This window comes from Sabethes cyaneus, chromosome 2 (assembly GCF_943734655.1).
Source record: "Sabethes cyaneus chromosome 2, idSabCyanKW18_F2, whole genome shotgun sequence".
Taxonomy (NCBI): Eukaryota; Metazoa; Arthropoda; class Insecta; order Diptera; family Culicidae; genus Sabethes; species Sabethes cyaneus.
The window spans coordinates 143,411,595-143,417,856 of record NC_071354.1 but is presented as its reverse complement, the minus strand read 5'-3'; positions in this window follow the sequence as shown (position 1 = coordinate 143,417,856).

Genomic DNA, 6,262 nt, shown 5'->3' with positions numbered 1-6,262 from the left:
AAGCAGGAAAAACGAAAGAGAATGTGTCAAAGGCAAAGATTGCAAATAGTAGAGACGCTAAACAACGTTTTCTGATAGAAAAACCTGAATTAATCCACCTAGCGGTGTGATGTGACCTTTCTACTGCAACCATTGTGTGATAATAATTATCACCTTATTATTATTGTTCTTCAGTTTTCGGCACAAGGCAGTACAGACCTGAGAGAGAGGAGCCAGCTGGGATTGTTTTTGTGCATCGAGCTGTTGGGTGAAACCGGGTAAGAACTGTCACTGTGAACCGGGCTAACTTGATTTAATAAAACAGGAGAAGTATTTATTTGCGATGAAATTTGAAACCCCTCGCAAACCCGAATATGCTGACTTGATTTAAATGATGCTATTTGAATTTTCTGCATCAAATATAAGAAGAAAACTAAATCAATGAATCTGCCACTGAGCTGGCTCCTTTCTCACACACATAGTTAGCGAATGACATTCTGCCAAACCTGTTCTCTACTTTTCCAAGATAAATAGCGATCCGTTGTGCAGATGGTGTTACTGTTTAACGTATTTTAATTTAAATTTTCGGACACAAGTTTTTCAAGGAAAATGTATGGGATGTCATGTCGGTTCGTCGGTGATATTGCTTCGCACAACCACTTGCTCCCCGCGTTTATAAGTTTAGCCAGGATGCCGTTCTTCCTAGCAACATTACCTCGCTAATGACCTTCTTAGTATTAACTCCACTGCTCGACCATCACTCACAATTCATAGCCTGTTCATACCGTTCTCCTTGTTTACTTCTCCAGCCAACAGCATCTGAAAGTGCTCCTTCCACCTGGCTGCTTGCTGTTTTGTCAGTACGCAGGTTGCCAGCACCATCATTTTTATATCACAGGCATGGCAATTCTTCACCGTTTCGTAGATATTCCTGACGAATCTCTCTTGTGCGTCGATGAGCACGTGGTCCTCGTACTCACATTATTTTAGACAGTGGGTTGTTTCCCACAGCTCTAGTATCTTTACATTTTTCTCTGACGTGATCGGCAGTGAGTATGCGACTCTTGGCCTGGTTCTTCTCATCTGTCATTTTCTGGGATACGGCATCAAACAAGCTGTTACACTATCTTCCACACGTCGCACAGTGGTCGGAAATTTAAAATTCTTGGCCAAAACCTCATGACGATGAGACTCCATGTTTTTCGGGCTGCTGATTTCAAAAATGATAATGAAAATGTGAAATTCAAAATGACTGACCCAAAATGGTGGCTTTTTTTGTTAAATTTTAAAGTTTTTGATGTAAATTTCATCGAAAGGTGACTGTCAGGTCGTTGAGTTCAACAATAAAACAATATAAATGGGTTTATATCTAGCTCAACACCTTTTTGGGTCTTATTTTTAAGAAACAAAATTGAATTAAATAACAAATCAAATTCAAAATCGCCTTCTATATTTCTATATTTCATAAGGTTGTGCAATATTACTTTAAAATATAATATTAATTGGAATGATTATCGCTGTTACTTTCATCACCGTCGCCGATTTTATCGCGTCACTGTCATACAATATTGTATAGCACAACAACGCGATTGCAAGCAAGCATTCTTCGAAAAATATCTTTGATTATCTTCTCTCTTGTATATTTTCTCGAGAAGTAAGTATGTTTGATGCTTTATATTGTTGTTGCGCGATTCTCAAGCTTCAGAATTTGTGCGGACACTTTCCAGTGTTCAATAAAACGTCTTGCAGTATTTTCGTCATTAGAATTGCCCAACCCTGGTTTCGAGCGATCAATAAGCAAGTTTTAATGCTTCCCAGGTAACCAATAAGCATTAGTATAAGCAGTAAATCAATCGTTTATTAGCATCCCTGGCGTTTTATACTGCAGGTTGCTGTTTATCAGCCTTTTGACTGCATAGCTGTTTAAATTGGCATCCACAATTCTATTTAAATTCTTCTTGTCGGTGACTAGCTGCAAATAAGCATTGTCAGCACTATAAGAGTGCTAGCAGTAAACTAGCCGCATATTTTGCCAAAATAGCATTTAAGCAGCATTTAAGGCAACTTAAATGCTTGTTTGCTTGCATTTAAATTGCTTATTGGTTACCTGGGTTATGCATGTTTGTAAGTATCTATAATTTCCATGTTTCAACCGTTTTCTTTTCAACATTCTGAGTGCTCACTTGATTCGGCAAATACAAATGTGGCCCGTCTGCCTTAATTTCGCCTTTTGGAGACACTGCTGCCAGTTACCCTCATGTATTCGTTAATTTGCAGAATCTATAAAATAAATCGTAAGAGTTATTATTAATAATCTGTCACATTAAGAACGATCAGGTGCTGTTAAAGTCAGTAGGATCGTTGAACTAGCCCCGTAATTGTCCTGTACTCGCAACGTCATTCGATAAAGAAGGGTAGTGTCTAAAGACGGTTAACCCCTAGGCTTTGCTCTACACCATCAACGATTTATTTGTAAAGAACAGGATAATAGCAAAAAACAAGTTAAAAACTAGCACAGGTTGTTTGGAGCATCAAAAGCTCACCCGTCCTACTTCGCCTATAAGTGCGCGTCAACACTAAATCTCCATTTTCTCATGGAGTTGCAAGTAGTTGCAAAAAAGCTACACACCCTGCGAACCGTCACAACCTGACGCTCTCAAAAATATATAACATTCGACGGCACCTCGCGGCACAAAAAGTAAATGCCAATTTTATTGCGCGCGCTAATTGAAAAAACTAGCATTTGCGATGGAAACTTTAAGCGTTGTAAAAGTATATACAGCCTGAATTCGTTAATTGGGCCAAGACTGCACTCTAGCTGATTCGCTAATTAAGCCGACTGACAGTTGTTAGAAATTTCTAAACTCGAAAATTCCATACAATTTTGACATTCAAGTTGTCACATAGCCCAATTAGCGAACACCCAATTAACGAACCGCCCAATTAACGAACCACCAATTAACGAAACTTTGCTGTATATATAACGAAAAAAACTGAATTCGCATATAACGCAAATGAAGTACATACCTTCAGAAACGTTTTGCATTTTGGTTGATTGTTATTTGATAATGCTGTAACGAAGTACGTATGCAACCCGCACTAGCAAAGAGTCTCTCATCCACCGACGTTTGACAGTACGCCAAACCACAAATCTACATTGTCGATAGTTGATATTACAGGATCTGATAAAATGTCTTATTCTACGTGTAATTATATCAGAATATGTCATGAATGATAACTTTCGATTTTGGAGGTTTTGGCCAGGTTTTTAAGGTTTCCAACCACTGTGCGATGCGCCATAGTGAAAATTTTAATTTCTGGTCAATTTTAATTTCCGATAGAACCAATAACGGATGTTCTGAGTTGTCATGGCCAGTCTCTTAGTACAGAACTCTTGGGAAAAAGAACTCGCCGTCTAAAGAAATGCGAGTACAAGGAGCACATGCTCGCCGGCGCGGAAGAGCGATACTCCAGCAACGACACACGGACTTGCTACAAAACGGTGGGGAGACATTTGACCATGCCTGTGATATGCAATGCTGGTAACCTGCTTGCTGACAAAACAGCCGGTAGCAGCGAGGTGAAAGCAGCACTTCAAGACGCTGTTGAATGAAGAGGCAAAGACGAAGATTACCAGAAATAGGATAAGAATTATAACTGATGGACAACCTGTGGGTTCACTAATACCGGAGGAGGTGGCTACGAAAGTAATTAGTGAACTGGAAAACGGTAATGCTGCTGAAAACTTCTAAAAGAGAGGAGCGAACGGCTAAACGAAGCAATCCTCCGCTGGACATTGTCAGGATCTGACGGAGTAATTGGATGGCCTCATTTGCCATATTGTTAAAAAAGGACATCGACTCGAGTGAAAAACTATCGGGGTCGGGGCATTACATTGCTCAACTCTGCACATAAGATTCTCTCCCGTATTCTGTTCGGTAAACGGAGACCGTTAGCGAAATCCTTCAACGATGAGTACCAAGGTGATCCTTTATCCTCGCAGTCACCTCACTCACTTCACTTCACCCATGGACCCAATGCTGTAAGTCTCCCTCACCTCACCATACATAACCCACATTAGATTTGTACAATCACCTACACACTTAGATTTTATCACCGAGCACGGTAAAATAAATTGCCGAGATCCCAACAGCTGAGATTTCGGTGAAAATCTCGGTAAAACATTGAAACACCGAGATCTTGGAAATCCAAAACATCAAACAACTGTCAAACTTTACCGACAATCTCGGTATTATTTTTCCAAGATATCCAGTAATCAATACTGAAACTCGGCTGAAATTGCCGAATATTCGTAAAGCGTAAACGACCCAAACTGTCAAATTTTAACGAGATTTTCTGTAAAACACTAGCTGAAAATGCCGAACTACGGTATTAATATGCTGAAAACTCGGTATTTTTAAAGTTTATGAAAATCAATAAAATTTTGAATAAAACTATCATAATTAACCAATATGCGCATTTTCTTATTTTAAACAATTATTGTTTAACAGTTTAACAGTGTAATAGTATAGTTAATAGTATAAACTATTGAAATATAAAGGCAAAGTTAAAAGAAATATAAAGGCAAAGTTAATGGTAGAACCACGTAGAACGAGCAAATTTTTCACCTGTAGTGGTTAATTTGCCTATTGAAAAAATTGTTGCTCTGATAAACACAAAGAATTGCTTGTCGTTGGGCATGCAGTTGGTGGCAAATACATCGTAACATTCGCTAGTCTAAGAAAGTCTACTACTGCATGACAGCAGCCAACGGGGATGTTGTATTCTTTCCATGAGATGACGCATTGGCCTCCACATTGCAACATCTCACCACGAATTATTAGCACTGGATTCACGTCATGTGTTGGGAGGGAATCGTCAACCTAGAGAAATGTTATTCATATTGTATCTTCCAAAATTCAGTACAGTAATTAAAAAAAATTACTCCAATCCATTGCACCAACCCGTTCAAAGGATTTTCCTGTGTTGCGGCTGCATCACGCGTGCGTTTACAGCCTCTGGTAGAGTTCTTAGACCGAATGATAGCCATTTTAACTTCACCGGTAACGAAACTGCTGTCGATCGCGCACAGTTAACTTTTGACATTGCTTTCCGAAATCTCGGTAAAACAGTTTGTGGCTTTTTTCAGTAGCATTTAACGAAATTTCGTTAAAACGATATTGAAGTACCTAGATTCGGCACTTTATTTTACTGAGCTCGGGGGTTTACTGTTTTACTGATCTTCTCGGCAAATAAGATTGCAGTATCTCGGTAAATAAGCTTCATTTCCGATATCTCAGTAAAATAATTTTCCAAGTTACGGTAAAACGAGAAATGTTCACCGATATCACGGGAAAACAGGCCTATTTTTGTGTAGTTCGGTATTTTACTTTACCGAGACTTTATTTTGGAATTAAGTGTGTAGGTGACACCGGTCGCCAAACGAGGTACATTGCTGCTGGCAGGCAACGTGGGAATTCAAACGGTGAGGAACCGACGCGGAACTGCATGATGAACGATATGAACAGCCTTATGCTTTATTCCAATGGATCGATTTGCCAAACGAAAGTAAATGGTATTCTCCATTCCGTCAGCAAAATCAAATGAGCGGAACAACTCGTTCGAAATAAGTCGAATGTAATTGACATTTGTAGGAATAGAATGAGGGTGTAAGCAATTCATATATCTTGGGACGCTTGTGACATGTGACAACGATGTAAACCGCGAGATTAAAATCAAACAGATCCGCTACAGAGTTGAGATTGGATGACATGAAGCAAATCGGGTCATAGTTACATTGCGTTGCAATATGCGAGGAAAATTCGAGGTTTGAGTGATCTAACAGGAGCGTACACTCAAGTCTTTTTTTACACGGGGGATACGTGCCGTGTAAAAAAACCGTTTAAAAAAACCGCGTTAATTCAAAAATTGTTGTAAAAAAACCGTGTTAAATCGAAAATTGTTGTAAAAAAACCGTGTTAATTCAAAAATTGTTGTAAAAAAAGACGTGTTAATTCCAAAATCGTAAAAAAAAACGTGTAAAAAGAGACTTGAGTGTATATACGCAGACACTGCAATACTTTCGGAAAGTCGATTTCGCTAATTAATACTTTCACGATGAACACAGCAAAGCAAAGCAATGCGCTTCGGGCATAAACGTCTTTTTAATACTTGACCTTTTTTTATCGACAGACAGACACAGCCGGCTATTAGAGAACAGGATAATTACGGGGCTAATGCAACAATCTTACTGACTCTATCTAGCAGCACCACCTAGCCGAGA